A 15,849-nucleotide genomic window follows, 5' to 3' on the forward strand; every position below is an offset into this window, starting at 1 on the left:
ACATCCCTTTAGAACAGAGATGAGGAGGAATTTCTTTAGCTAGAGAGTGGTGAATCTGTGGAATCCATTGTCACAGATGAATGTGGAGGTCAAGTCTTTGGGTAGATTTAAAGTGGAGGTTGGTAGGTTCTTGATTATTCAGGACATCAAAGGTTACGGGGAGAAGGCAAGAGAATGTGGTTGCGAGGGTTAATAAATCTGCTATGACAAATGGCAGAGTAGACTGACTGGGCCAAATAGCCCAATTCTATTCCTATGTCTTGTGGTCTCATTACATAATTGTTTCCGATCCTTGTCGAAGGATCACATTAAGTTCAATTTTCCATTCAGTTGTTATTTCACCTAGTTTACTGTGAAACGGCACTTACTTGGGAGAGCCAGGAACTCACAGCACAAGCAGTCTGGCGAGCAGATACTGTCTGTAACAGCAACAGACATGAGAAGGACTTGGCAGAGGGGCCTCCCCGTAAGGTGACTGGGCCAGACAACATCCTAGGCCGAGTATTCAGGGAGTGTGCACACCAGCTCACTGATATCGTCAACACTTCATTCATTCAGGCTGCTGTCCCCACATGCGTCAAGTCAGCCACAATCATCCCTGTATGAAAGAAATCTACACCGTCAGAACTAAATGACTACCAGCCAGTTGAACTGACACCACACAGAGAAGTGCTTTGAATGGCTGTTGACAGCACATATCAAAAATTCTGTTGGGCACTCACCAATATGCTTACTGACAGAACCGCTCTATGACAGGTGCCATAGCTCTTGTCATTCACCTGGCCCTGACACACCTGGAAAGCAGGAACACTTATGTCAGAATGATAAACACAAAGTACACTGCAGATGCTGTGGTCAAATCAACACGTAAAAACAAGCTGGATGAACTCAGCAGGTCGGGCAGCATCTGTTGAAACGAGCAGTCAGCTTTTCGGGACGAGAAAGGTTCATGAAGGGTCTTGGCCTGAAACGTTGACTGCTTGTTTCAACGGATGCTGCCCGGCCTGCTGAGTTCTCATGTCAGAATGCTGTTTCTGAATTTCAGTTCAGCATTCAACACAGACCTTGCTGATCAAATTCCTACTCCTCAGTATAGATACACCATCATACAACTGGGCTTTGGACTTACTAATGAACAGACCTTAGATATTCAGCATGCCCAATTACTCCACCTTCCCTATCATCTTCAATATGGGTGCCCTCCCCCCAATTCTGTACACTCTGGCCACACATGACCTGATGGCCAGACACCCAAATACTCAAATTGTCAAGTTCACTGATGGTGGGGCTCATCACCAGCAATAATTATATGGTTTACAGAGAGGAGGAGTAAAAGCTTGAGGCCTGGTGCCAGGCAAATAACGTCTTCTTTCATGCCATCAAGACAAAGGAGATGATTATTGACCTCAGGAGAACTTGCTCAATTCTCACCATCCCTTTACTCAAGTGGCATAGCAGTGGAAACTACAAGCAGTTTCAAACTCCTGGGAGTGCACATCACACTCAATCTCTCAAGATCCCAGAACACATCCTATGCAGTCAAAAAAAGCTCACCAACACCTCTGCTTTCTGAGGAGACAGAAGAGAGCTGGACTTTGCACATCTATACTCACGCCATTCTACAGATACGCTGTAGAGAGCATCCTGACAAGCTGCATCACTGCCTGGTACGGAAAGTGCACTGCGGTGGACAGGAAGACTCCACAATGAGTCATCAAAACAGGCCAATGCATCACTGGTACCAGCCTACCCACTATCAAGGGCATAGATGCAGAAAGGTGCCAGAAGAGGGCACGTAACATCTTGCTCATGGACTATTTGGCCCACTCCCAGTAGGGAAGAGCCTACATAATACCCACACCAAGACCAGCAGACTCAAAAACAGTTACTTTCGCCAAGAAGTAAAGCTTATCAACACCGCCACCCACTAACTCCACTGCTACTTTAGTATTTCCTATTAGCCACCTTATTTATAGCCTAGCATCACTTTATGAACATACAATCAATCTATCTATATTAACTATCTTATGTATTTATATTTATTGCTTGTTTTTAAAATTATTATTATTGTGTTCTTTATCTTTTGTGTTATTTTTCTGCTGCATTGGATCCAGGCTAACAATTATTTTGTTCAACTTGTGTACAGGAAGTGACACTAAATAATCTTGATTCTTTGCATCTGGCACTAATTGACATTCATTTGACAGATTTTAGAACAATCATTAAAGCTTCGTGATCCGCAATTTCAAGCTTCAGTATTTCAAGAACTACTACAAAGCAGCGTTCTCACTAAAGTGTTCAGATGGTACTACGAACTGCAAAAGGCAACACTTCAACAGTTTCAAACAGCCACGTGCAGCTGACAAGAAAATAAATGAACAAATGAATCATGAGTTAAAGTTACTCAGGCAGACATGGATCCCAGATGAAAATTCCACTTGAGGTGCTGCAGTCCTACTGCAAGCTGATGGTCACAAGACCTGGCTCAGAGCCCAGAACTCTCCATATGTAGTTTCCTTGTCGAGAACATGTGGGCAATAGAAGATGCTGAGCAGAGACCATGACTGGTGAAAGAAAGTGAGAGCATAGTGGAACATGCTGGAACATTTTCGTCCAGTGAAACATCAGCTCTGCTGATCACTACTGGATCATGTGAGAAGGTTGGACAAATCAAAGGACGAGGCACTCCTCCAGGAGATGGTACAGGCAATATGTGTCATGTGACCCCCCCCCCCTTCTGTACCATAACAGCTACAAAGGACTGTTCAGGGGCCAAAAGTATACAAAAACTCAATAGGTTTTCCAGAGAATCTGTATCTCCACTCCCAAGGCTCAAAGGTGCAGCTTTTAAGTCCTGATGAGGGTCTCAGATCAAAACATCAACTATTTATTCATTTCCGTAGATGCTCCCTGACCTTCCAGTATTTTATATGTTTTACTCTGGGACTTCCAGCATCTGCTGAATCTCTAGTGTTTATAATTTATAAGTTTATACATTTTTTTTTAAACACAAATAGAACAATAAACAATTAACTATAGTTTAAAGGCCATAATTATCTATTTAACTTTGATGTTTTGAATATTGACAGATAACTGCAGAATTATACAATGACAATGGGAGCGTATCAAAACTGGCAGAGTCCCTTTGAGTATTCAAATACCAGTGGCAGGTCTGAGGGATTTTATGTTTGAAAGACTAGACATGCAAATATAATACTTTTGTTGCAGTGTTGAGGGACAAAAACTCAAATATTATGTGAGAAAACAGACACATCCTGACCTGTGCATTAAGTGTCAGGGAAATGCTCTAAATGGTGTGTTTAATGTCCTACCTGCCCTCATTGTGGAGGCTTCAATACATAAGCATTCATTCACGACTCAAGATTAAAGATTGTTTACTGTCATATGTTAGTACACAAATGTAAAGGAAAACAAATTGATTGTTACTCTGCATCCAATGCAGCACAAAAAAGACACAACAAGTAAAAAGAACGCAATAAAACACACACACACAATGAATCTAAATATAACAGCAATCTTATAAGACACAATGTACAGGGACCTGATTTATACATAGATTGACTGTATGTACATAAAGTGACACCAGGCGATGTGTATGTGGTGGTGGGGGGAAGGGGTGTTGATCAATCTGACAACTTGGGGAAAGTAACTGATTTTGAGTCTAGCAGGCCTGTCAACCACTGTGTAGTTACAATGGCTAAGAACAAGTATGACCCACAGTCTACGTCTGATTTCAATGGACTTAAACTAACAGTGGAAGTTAAATTGTGAATTTTATTTTGAAGACTAGTTCTCATTTTAATTAAATAGCCGTTCCCCTGGTACCGTAACCCCTGGAAGATGTTCTGCTCAGTTGAGGATGCAGTTAATTTAAGCCCATGATTGAACGGCGGAGCAGACTCGATGGGCCGAATGGCCTACTTCTGCTCATATATCTTATGGTCTTATGGTCTTAATTTGTGCCTTCATTATATTAGTCGACATTTGGACTCCCCCATGTGAGGATCCTGTCTGTCGATTTTAGTTCTGCTTTCAACACTATTGTTCCGGAGTTGCTCCACAGCAAGCTAGCAGTACCCTACAGTATCTGTCAGTGGATAATGAGCTTCCTGATGGGAGGCTGGTGGAAGTCATCCTTCATCTCCATTGCCTTGATAGCATTAGGCTCCAAGTTGTTATGAGCACACCATACTGCACGCTAGTCTACCTCTCTTCGATAGCTGGTCACATCATTATTAGAGAAAAGAACAACTACAGTCACGTCATCCACAAATTTAACAATTTGAATGGATTTGCCTGTGGAGGTACAATCACTTACATAAAGTTAGAACGGGAGAGGTGAAAGAACACAGCCCAAGGGAGAACCTTTACTTTAGACTTTAGATCAGACAAGTAGGAATCCAGCCTTACATACTCCCTATGCTTCCTTCCTGTCTGTTGGGTTCTTACTTGTCCAATTTAAGAGAGTGGCTGATAGATTCTTGATTTGTCAGGGCATGAAAGGCTATGAGGAGAAGTCAGGAGATTGGGACTGAGAGGGAAAATGGATCAGCTATGAAGAAATAGTCTCGATGAGCCAAATGGCCTAACTCTGCTCCTTTATCTTATGGTCTTATGATCTTAACGTGTCAGGGTGTGTCCTGCCGAAAGCTTACTCAGGCCATTATTGAGATTGCTGTGACCGCCTCTATCACCATTTGGTTTCCTGTTATCTCCTCCCTCTCCAGCGGAGAAGATCATTGGCTGTCAGCTACCAACACTAAAAGGCATGCTCATTGCCAGAGCAAAGGAGAGAGCTGGAAAAATTACTGCTGACTTCAGCCACACTAGCAGTCACCTATTCACCAAATTGCCATCAGGGAGACACCACAAGTCCATCACCACCAGGACTACACCATCTCTGAAGCTTCTTTTTTGTCGCTACCCAGCTTCTCAGCAAAACTAATACCCTAACTGTCCATGCACAACATCCATTAAATGATCTTCCATGCTTTCCTTGTTCTGTTGATAATTAGTCTGTTCATATGTTGACATTTACTTAAGTTTGATTATTGGCGTATGTGCTAATTGTTGATTGCTCATGGCTGCTTGCTCTACTGGCTTGTAAACTGCTGGTTGCTGTTGTGTTATCTGCTGTGGTATTATCCCGTTTTACACTTGGCACCTGTATTGAGCTCTTTGGGCCTGTGTAAGGCGCCAGAGAGCATTCAGCTCCAAAGTTTTCAGAGCACCTGAATTGGCTAATTATCATTTAATGAGAGCCATTAATCATTTAGATTTCCTTGTGCTTTTCTCGAGCAACTCACTCTTTGGTGCTATCTGTTTAAAGTTCATTTTAATAGGTTAGGGGATTCTGTGTTACTTGTATATTACTTATATTACTTGTATATACTTATATTACTATTTAAGCGAACACCTGATTAATGCTAATCACAGGGTCCTAGTTTTGAGAATATTACATCTTACAGTGTCACTCAGCTGAGCCACTATTGTTCTGTTGGAATTGTTATGGTTAAACTCTGGGCGCCCCCTCTACATTGGACTCTGTCTTTCCTCTGCACTTGGGTTCTGGTATTGCCAGCACACATTATGACAGGATCAAACCATAATCAAATGTGGTAAGTTTCACATACTGGCAATAAAGTGATTCTGATTCTGAAATAATCATTCCTCCAATTACTTCCTGGCCATTTTCTTACTGCTCAACCTCTCCTCTTTATACTGCCTGTTGTCCCTCTCTACATTCAATCGAGATACAAGGCTTTGACCTAAAGCATTGACAGTTCCTTTCCCCACACAGTAGGTGCTTATCCCACTGAGATCCTCCAGCAGAAAAGCTGGTTGCCCCAGATTCCAACATCTGCAGTCTCTGGTGTCTCCAAATAACCCCTGAATAGGTGAAGTTTCATTTCCAGTATCATTTGCATTGAAGAAATATTTCCTATCTTCTCTCCTGAATGCCTTGCCCTTTGAGGTGTTTATGACTCCACCAGAAAAAGAAGAAATTTGTCTCTGCCCACCCAAACTTTCCTATCCAATTCCTTCTCTTTTTCTGCAGTCAATCAGTACATTTTGTGACTGATTTTTTTTGGTAAAGAGATTCAGGTCAGTGAAATTCCTCCTAAGGCAAACATCCCCAAAGTTATACTGTTAAAATAAAAGTTTATAATAATATACTTCTCATATTCCATCTAGGTAGCTTCCAATCTGATGGCAAGAATATCGATTTCTCTAACTTTTGGTAATTTTGCTCCCCCCACTCTTCTCTCTTTTTCCATTCCCCATTCAGGCTCCCCTCTTACCCCTTCTTTCTTCTCCTCTGCCTATCCTCTCTCTCTGGTGCCCCGCCTCCTTCCCTTTCTCCCATGGTCCACACTTCTCTCCTATCAGATTCCTTCTTCTTCAGCCCTTTACCTCTTCCACCTATCAGCTGTCAGCATTCTCACTTCATCGCCCTCCCCCACCCATCTGCTTTCCACCCCCCTCACCTGGCTTCACCTATTACCATCCAGTTTGTTCTCCTTCCCTTCCCCCTACCTTGTTCTGTCTTCTTTCCCCCACCCACCTTTCCAGTCTTCGTGAAGGGTTTCAGCCAGAAACATTAACTCTTTATTCCTTTCCATAGACGCTACTTGACCCATTGAGTTCTTCCAGCATTTTAAGTATGTTAAAATAGCAGTGAGAATATTGTTTATATTGAGTATTATAACTACAAGCATTAAACAACATGCCTGTGCTGTAAGTTGAGCAGTGTTATGACAGCAAAGGACAAGCTAGAACGCCATCAGTTAAGACTGTTGTCTGAAACCATTCCAGTCCCCTTTGCAGTGAAAGAGTACATTCTAATCATGGACATCTGGAAGTATGGCCTTCTGCCACCAGATAATTGGACTTTAAGAGGTCATTTTCCATAGCTGTCTGTGTAATAATCGTAAAATACATGATTTGGTTAATATAAACCCTTTAGAATATAAGTGACTTTAGCACTGAAATACAATAAACAGGCATTGCAGCCTGCTTTGAAGAAACATTTTCACAATGTCCTGGTTTACAAGATAAATAATAATGTTATGCATGCTAAAATTTGAAGTGGCTCCCTAGAAAACTATAGGTGCCGGTGTGACTGATCAATAAAACTAACTGTTCTGTTTATACCACATTGCATAAGCAAGGGCCACAGAGGTATGGAAAGATTGGAAAACGATTCTGATGGACATGATTAATCTGTATTTGGAGAAATTGATCATGTCCATTGATAAAGGATAGTCAGGAAAGCATTGTTAAGGAGAGATGCCATCTGACCCTGGGTGGTGACGTGGAGCTACATCTCTGCCAATGGAGGTTGGAAGTTCTCCTTACATCCACTAGCTTGTAGGTCACCCTTGGGCAAAGTGTAGCATCTGCTTGGCCCACTCACCCCCCCCCCCCCCACCATGGTCAGGGTTACGTAAAGCTATGGGAGCTTTGGGAGTGGTGGACGGTCATGTGAGCAGCCGGTGCATATCACAAGCCCCGGTTATGCGACCACTGACGCCAGGCAAACAATCTCTGAAGAGTATTGATAATGGCAGGGGTCACCCATCTTGTAAAGACACTGCCCAGAAGAAGGCAATGGCAAGCCACTTCTGTAGAAAAATTTGCCAAGAACAATCATGATCAAAGACCGTGATCGCCCACATCATACGACATGACACTTACTGATGATGATGCTATCTGACTAATTTTGTTTCAATTTTACTGTAACTTAATGTTGATGGGGGTAGTGCAGTTCATGTAGTCCACCCATAGGTATATTCCAGTTAGGTTTATACAAGGTCCCAAATGGAAGATTGGACAACTTAGACTTAAAGTTGGCTTAATGATAGGAGGCAGATGGTAGTAGCCAAGGCTGGCTTTTGAGATTAGAAGCATGTGACTTGTGGTGCTGCTTGTTGTATATGAATGTGAGATGTGTAATTAATAAGACTGCAATTGAGATGGAAAATTGTACTGTTTTTGCAAGTGAGCAGGGTAGTCTTCAGTTCCAGAACAAAGCTGTCAAGCTGGTAAAAAGAGCAGAGCAATGGTGTTTGAAATTCAAACCCGTGAATGGCAGGAAGTACAGACCTTGATGTACATGTCCAAGAACCCCTGAAGCTATCAACACAGATAAGATGCTTAGGAAAGCATACAGAAAGCTTGCTTTCATTAGCTACAGTGCAAAATATAACAGCAGGGAAATTGTGGTATGACGATATGATGTATTACTTAAACCACAATTGGAGTGTGAATGCAGCTGTAGTCTTCACATTATAAACTAGGTTTGTTTTATTTAGAGCGGAGAAGGCCTGATTGAGGTGTACAGCATTATGATGGCCATAAATGGGGTTGAGGATGAGAAATATTTCCCCTCTGCAGTGTGCCACAGGGAACCGTACTCTCTCCGGTCCTGTTCACCCTGTACACATCTGACTTCCAATATAACTCGGAGTCCTGCCATGTGCAGAAGTTCGCTGATGACACGGCCATAGTGGGGTGTGTCAGGAATGGACAGGAGGAGGAGTATAGGAAACTGATACAGGACTTTGTGATATGGTGCAACTCAAACTACCTGCGTCTCAATGTCACCAAGACCAAGGAGATGGTGGTGGACTTTAGGAGATCTAGGCCTCATATGGAGCCAGTGATCATTAATGGAGAATGTGTGGAGCAGGTTAAGACCTACAAGTATCTGGGAGTACAGTTGGACGAGAAGCTAGACTGGACTGCCAACACAGATGTCTTGTGCAGGAAGGCACAGAGTCGACTGTACTTCCTTAGAAGGTTGGCGTCATTCAATGTCTACAGTGAGATGCTGATGATGTTCTATAGGTCAGTTGTTGAGAGCGCCCTCTTCTTTGTGGTGGCGTGTTGGGGAGGAAGCATTAAGAAGAAGGACGCCTCACGTCTTAATAAGCTGATAAGGAAGGCGGGCTCTGTCGTGGGCAAAGTACTGGAGAGTTTAACATCGGTAGCTGAGCGAAGGGCGCTGAGTAGGCTACGGTCAATTATGGAAAACCCTGAACATCCTCTACATAGCACCATCCAGAGACAGAGAAGCAGTTTCAGCGACAGGTTACTGTCGATGCAATGCTCCTCAGACAGGATGAAGAGGTCAATACTCCCCAATGCCATTAGGCTTTACAATTCAACTGCCAGGACTTAAGAACTTTTTTTTTTAAAGCTATTATTAATGCTTTTTGAGTTAGTGATTTAGATGCATATCATATTATTACTGAGTTAAGTATTGTATGTAAGGAGTTTTTGCTACAACAAGTGTATGGGACATTGGAAAAAATGTTGAATTTCCCCATGGGGATGAATAAAGTATCTATCTATCTATCTATCTATCTATAATCAAAGGGCACAGCATTATGGTAAAGGGTAGGAGATTTAGAAGGGGGTTGAGGAAGAGTTTGAGAAAGAGAATGCGTGAAATCTGGAAAGGCCTTTCTGACATGGTGAGGGGACATGGAGTAGTTATTCAGGTACGTAACTGAAACACCATGACATAAATGTTGTGGGCCAGGAGCTGGGAAAGGGGATCGAGTAGTTAATGTCGACCAATAACATGACAGACCAAAGGACCTACCTCTAGGCAGTCTAACTCTCTAACTATAAACCGCTAGAATCCTTTAGATAAGGGTCAATGTTTAGTTAATCAGATTCAACTGTGACATTCATAAGGGAGTTAAATAAATACTCAAAAATATACAAAACTAGGGAAGGAAGTGGGGTGTGGAACAAGTTGGATTGCTCTTGCATTATGCCAGTAAATACTCAGCTGGCTGAATGGACTCTGCCATGCACATTACCTCACTCCATTTTTGCGCTACTAACTCAATTTAACTATTATATGATTAACTAAAATATATTTTTACTATATTTCACAGTTTTTATTATGATGTAATGTACTGCTGCCACAATAACAGATTTCATGGTATATGCCGGTGATGTTAAACCTGATTCTGATTCTGCTGTAATTTGCTTGTGATTCCACATTTGCAGGACTCGTGACTGCAGCAAATTGATAAAGTGCAGTTCAAAGTAAAGCAGATTAACATGCATAAACTGTGGTTAGTATCATTCATAGTCCCTGCCTGTGTCTTTCTGCGATATTTATGCACAAGAATTTCAAAAAGAAATTGAAGATCTCAGCTCCCAGTATGTCCTCTGTAAGTGCTGGAAGCTGAGTCTTAAACCAACCATGTTAGTTATACTAATCGAAAACACGGTGGCTCTTTTGTGCAGTGCATCATGAATAAGGAAAGTCAAAACTTCTTTCCTTCAGCTTGAAGAGTCACAATCAGTTAATGGGAAGAAACACCAATCTCTAGGACCTTCTCCAGATCTTGCTCAAGCATCTCCATGCTTTGCCCCAATTACCTAGGATTACCTCCAGTCCCAGACACGTCATACATCAGATGACAAGGGAAATGCCAGATTTTGCCGTGACAGTTACACAACCAAAATTGTCTTTAATAAATTACACAATGACCTCTTAATGTGTTTTTACCACTGGATTAATTATTTGATTATTATCGCATTGCAATATGCCTCACAAACCCATTTTCATCCATTTTAACTGTGACTATACATCAGACATAGCTTTGTTGACTGTGAGGTGCTCTGGATTGCTGTGACTGTCAAAAAGCATTCAAATATAGCCCAAGTGTGGAGAGATAGAGACACACTGAAGCGGGTCAACAGCTGTGGAAGCTATGGAGAGGGTGCAGAGGAGGTTTACTAGGATGGTGCCTGGTTTGGAGAACAAGTCATATGAAGCAAGGTTAGCAGAGCTGGGACTTTTCTCTTTGGAGCGTAGAAGAATGAGAGGGGACTTGATAGACGTCTACGAGATTATGAGAGGCATAGATAGGGTGGATAGTCAGTACCTGTTTCCCAGGGCACCAATAGCAAACACCAGAGGGCATATGTACAAAATTAAGGGAGGGAAGTTTAAGGGAGACATCAGGGGTAAGTTTTTTTACACAGAGGGTTGTGAGTGCCTGGAATGATTTGCCAGGGATGGTGGTGGTGGCTAAAACATTAGGGGTATTTAAGAGCCTCTTGGACAAGCGCATGGATGAAAGAAAAATAGAGGGTTATGGGGTAGTGTGGGTTTAGTACTTTTTTAAAGGATTATATGGGTCAGCACAACATGGAGGGCTGAAGGGCCTGTACTGTGCTGTAAGGTTCTATGGATCTATGATTCTATAGTTCACTGACTTTACTGAGAACTGTTTCAGAATTTAAAGGAAAAGATAAACAATAAATGAGAGGCCAACAGGGCCATTAACTAATGCTGTCAAACTGAAAGTTAAATGTCAATACTGCTGCTGGGAACAATGACGAAATACTAAATGAATACCGTTCCTTTACAATGTCAGTCGAAACGGTAGTCCTCTTTCCCAGACAAAGATGAGGGTAGGCAGGGAGCGTAAACATTGCTGTGCTTTTAGTCAAGTCTTAACAAGACTAGAATGAAACGAAGGGAGTTAATTACCACCATAATGAAACGCTAACCAGCTGGAATGTGCGTAATCATGAGCAAGATTGCCAAATCTGTTCAGCAGCCCACAGCAGAGTCCATGGTTGTGACACTGATGTGACCATTATCTTAGTTACTCATTAAATCCTCACCTTTCCCGTAATAGGGTTTCATCAGAATTATGCCAACATATCCTGGTTTACCTTCTTTCTATTTTTCATAATCCTAAGGGTCAACTGATTCTCTGCTGTCACCTCTTAATTGCTGCAAGTTCTGTTCATTCTCTATCCCTTTTGCTCAATTATCTATGCTAACTTCAGCTGAAGTGCCTCCTTATGCTTGAATCAAATCTTTTTTATTAAGTCTCCACATGGCTTCGCCTCTGGTGTTCGACTGAAGAATGACTCTTTGAGATTGTTTCACTTCTCCAATTTTGACCTCTTGAGGATAACAGAGTTTACCTGCTCCACCACCCTGCCTGACTTTCACCATTTCTCTTCTCCTCACCTGTCCATCACCTCTCTCTAGACATTCTCCTCCTTCTCTTTTTTCCATGGTTGACTGTCCTTTCCTATTAGATTCCTTCTTCTTCAGCCCTTTACCTCTTCCTTCTATCCCCTCCCAGCTTCATTCTTCTTCCTTCTGACCTGGTCTCACCTACGAGCTTGTACTCCTTCCACTCCCCCAGTTTCTTATTCTGACTTCTGTCCCCTTCTTTTCCAGTCCTGACAAAGGGTCGCAGCCCAAAACATTGATTGCTTCGTCCTGAGCTCCTCCAGCATTTTGTGTGTGCTGCTTCAATAAATTCCTTTAATCCAGCCTTTCAAATTCTCTCTATCATGGATCAGAATTAAGTTTGGTTTCATACTTCTCTGGTGAAGTATCTTAGGATTTTTTGGAGTTAATGTTGAATATGGAAAAAAGACTACATAATCGAAAGTTTTGTTCTATATAAGCAACACTTCATTAACACTTAAAGTTAGGCTGAAACCTAACTTTAGGTTAGATAAAGGAAAGATAATTTTAAATCCCAGTTTTTGCTTCAGTCAAGCACAAAAGGGGTATATTGAGCCTGGGGCATACTATGGTCAGCCATACAGATCAGTATTAAAACAGACAGCTGTTCCTACAAGATGTCTACTAAATAAATAACACTTATAACCGTGTAGCATTTAGCTGCACTTTTTTGAATTGGGTCACATAGATTGGCTAGAGCAGAAATGTAGCATCTTTGGGTTCTTTTGTTTTGCTCCTTGCACAGGCAAACAGCAGAGGTAGAGCTATTAGAGGATCATCCTTTACTGAAGGCAGTAACCCCCCAATCTACAGCTGTGCCTGGTGAAATGAGGGATGAACAGTCATGCCATATGGTATACACATTATTTTTAGATGCACTTATGTTCGTGTACAGCACTTCCTTGACTCGAAGAAAAGTGATAAACATCAACAACTTACAGTCAGTGGTCACCTATCTCGCACTCCTAATAAAGTGGTTTGTATGTCACAGTCCTGATCGTTTGCTCCCTAGTTCCCTCTAATTTCCTTTGATTGTGCCATGGATCCGATCGTTACTTTCCCAATTGCTTCTAATTTTCTTTGATGACGGCACACCTGGTTTCCATCAGGACCTGCAGTATAAGAACCCTGGTGTCACAAACCCTAGTTGCCAGATTGTTGGTCTTTCTCCTGTGTGATTTCTAATGTTTTCCAACTGCTTAGAACCATTTAAGTTTAGCTCCAGTTTTAAGGTTTACCTATGAGACTCTGCCTCGTTGTGTCAAGGCTCTGTGTCAGGGCTCCGTATCAAGATCCCTCCTGTTTGCTGTTCGGCACTTATGCCCGTGTAAGCATCCTAACTCAATCTCCGTGCCTGTGTCCTGCATTTGGGTTTGCCTCGTTCGCCACGTTCCATTGTAACACTGTATGTTTGTAGTCTTCTGCTGCTTTAGCCCATTCACTTCAAAGTTCGACATGCTGTGCATTCAGAATGTCCTTCTGCACCACCGCTGCACGTGTGGTTATTTGAGTTACTGTCACCTTCCTGTCAACTAGATCCAGTCTGGCCATTCTCCTCTGATCTCTTTCATTAATAAAGTATTTTTGCCCACAGAACTGCCATTCACTGGATGTTTTTCTTTTATTGCACCATTCTCAGTGAACTCTCGAGACTGTTGTGCATGAAATTCCCAGGAGATCAGCAGTTTCTGAGATACTCAAACCACCCCATCTGGCACCAACAATTATTTCATGGTCAAATTCACTTGGATCACATTCTTTCCCTATTCTGCTGCTTGGTCTGGACAACAACAGAATTCCTTGATCACTTCTGTATGCCTTTATGCATTGAGTTGCTACCCATGATTAGTTGATTAGATGTTTTCATTAATGAGCAGGAGTATAGAGGTACTAATAAAGTGGTCATTGAGGACATAAGCATAACATTGACCGGTTTGTTATTTGTATCAATATTCAGTTATAAATTCATGCATTAGAGATCAGGCATGACATTACTTGATCATTTTATGAACAAAATCAGTTTTTTGGTTATTATCCACGATAACTCTGCTCCATCAAACTATTCTTCTCAAGTTGTTCTGTTATTGCATCTTTAATTTCAAATTCTGGTCAGGCTAAGAGGTTTGTAGTTCTTTGCTTTCTCTTCCTTTCTGAAAAGTAGTCATACCTGTTACTCTCCAATCCACGGAAACAGCTCTTGTCTAATAGAAAGTCGAGAGAGCTTTTTTCAGCTTGGCAAGAATTGAGTTAACACCTAGTTCAGAAATGAAGCTCAACAAAGCTGACAATATCCATGCTACAGGACCGAGTACCAATGACTAATATCTGGTAAATCATTAAGAATCCATGTATTAGGAGGTTCCACTTTAGCCATAAGTTTGCTTTTGCCCCTGTAGTAGATCAGCCTTTGATCCAAGAGGCCAGCGACGGCAATGAAGATGTAGGCCTTATCACTTCTTCTATAGTATGCACTGGTGCAGTGCTTGGCATTGGAAGTCCAGATCGAAGCCCGGAGGTTGATTGGAGGTCTAGATCAAAGCCCAAACATCGATTGGAAGTCCACATCAAAGCCTGAAGTTTAAATGGAAGTCCAGGCCTAAGCTTGCAGTTCATTCGGAAGTCCAGATCAAAGCCTGAAGGTCGATTGGAAGTCCAGATAAAGCCCAAAGATCAGTCAGAAGTCCCACAGCCAACGCTTTGGGTCTGTGAATCTCTGCAAGTCCATTGGGGAAGTCAAAGGACTAATGTCTGCCAATCCAAGAGTCCACAGGTGGCTGGAGGTTGAAAAAGGTAGATGTCCAGGGGGTTAGAAAACTGTATACATGCATGGGGAGAAATGGACGGGTCTCGTTTTGCTATTGTTTCTTTGTCATTTGGTATGTTCTCTTTTCTGTTAAGACCAAAATCCATAGAAGCAGTTAGGCTATTCTGCCCATCAAGTCTTCTCTGCCATTCCATCATGGCTGATTTATTATCCCTCTAAATCCCATTTTCCTGCCTTCTCCCCAGAACTTTTGAAGCCCTTGCTAATCAAGGACTTATCAACGTCAGCTTTAAATATACCCAGAACTCTGCCTCCACAGCCATCTGTGTCCTGTGTTGTTCTGCCAGACACGGTGGTCATGCTATGTTGGTGGCGGAATATGTGGCGACACTTGTGGGCCACCCCCACCACCTCTTTGGGTGTGTTGGTTGTTAACACAATCGACTCATTTCACAGTATGTTTGGATGTACACATGATGAGTAAATCTGAATCTGATTCCGGCTATTTCATCACAGCCATCCATGGACCGAGATACAGATCACACAAAGCTAATGTGCTGAATAATGTTTGTACCACATGACACTAGGAATTTTTTTTACAGTCAATGATATGATGCTGTACCTCCTCTATTGGCTCTATCTTAAAGAGAAAACCAGCTAAACCCGATGCAGATTTTCCTTTTAGCACAAAATAGATCTATTTTTGACCAATTCATGTTCAAGACTACATTGTCCACCAACGTCAATGTACTTTGCAGTGGATGACAAGTGGGTTTAAAAACCGTGACAATGACTTTGTGAGACCAAAAGACATAGGAGCTATTTGGCCCATCAGTTCTGCTCTGCCATTTGATCACGACAGATTTATTATCCCTCTCAAACCCATTCTCATGCCTTCACCCTGTAACTTTTGACACCATTACTAATCGAGAGCCTATCATTAACAGCTATCCGTGGCAATGAATTCCACAGATTCAGCACCCTCTGGTTAAAGAAATTCCTACAATTGTCTTATACTTGGCTTGCCTCGTGGGATTTT

Source organism: Hemitrygon akajei, chromosome 11 (genome assembly GCF_048418815.1).
Source record: "Hemitrygon akajei chromosome 11, sHemAka1.3, whole genome shotgun sequence".
Taxonomy (NCBI): Eukaryota; Metazoa; Chordata; class Chondrichthyes; order Myliobatiformes; family Dasyatidae; genus Hemitrygon; species Hemitrygon akajei.